The following is an 875-nucleotide window of genomic DNA, read 5'->3' as shown; positions in this document are numbered from 1 at the left end:
GCAGTTGGGGGTGGGATTTCTCAGCTTCCTGCTCTTACAGCCATGCCTGAGGCTTGCCCTCCAGCCTCCCACCATCTTGGCCTCCTAGCCCTCTGGAACCCAAAGCTAACTTAAACTCTCTTCCTGATTCTGTGACCTTGACATACCTAAAAAGTCATGCATGGCAACCCCTCCCAGGTTCCAACAATACAGACACAAGGATCTTTGGAAGGGACTTTACAATGTGTAAAACAGGAAATTATGTTTTTCCCATTTTCCTTCTCCCTAGGTAGATGTCTTGTTAGAATTTGAAACTGTTTCCCAAGAAATTCCAAGAAGGTCAAGTAATACATATTACAATGCAGCCTGAAAAGTGTTCGATTTCAGGTCAGACGACTGCACTGTAAGAAAATCTAACATAGGCTTCAATGTAGAGGCATCTGGAAGACAGGAATTATAATTAATTAAAGGGTAGAGATTTAACAGAACACCTGTTTTGTCTGCTTGTTGGAGCTATTCTTAAGAGAAACACTTTTCCTGAGGGTGGACTAAGGGCAGGAGGGGCACTAACTCAGCAGCACCACACCTGGTTGCTGTCACGCCCCCTCGCTCCCTGCCCCCAAGGCACAGGTGTTTTTTATCCTTTATCATTTTGGGCCATCAGCGTTTTTTTCATAGCAGATTATCCTAATGTCATTGTAGAAGCCTGCGAGTCATTTTTTTTTTTCCTCAGAAGGTTGAGGAATTCTGAGGCTACAGTTGAAATAGCTAGAAGTGCAGTGCATGGCGTGCAGCTAACTCTTACTTGAAGGCAGAGCTTCTCAGGCTCAGATCTCTCTTGGACTATTCCTTGGGTGTCATGTCCTCTTCAGGAACATAGAAGTTCTGCAGTTCTC

Source organism: Mastomys coucha, unplaced genomic scaffold, assembly GCF_008632895.1.
Source record: "Mastomys coucha isolate ucsf_1 unplaced genomic scaffold, UCSF_Mcou_1 pScaffold7, whole genome shotgun sequence".
Taxonomy (NCBI): Eukaryota; Metazoa; Chordata; class Mammalia; order Rodentia; family Muridae; genus Mastomys; species Mastomys coucha.
Note: the sequence above shows the minus strand (reverse complement) of the source record.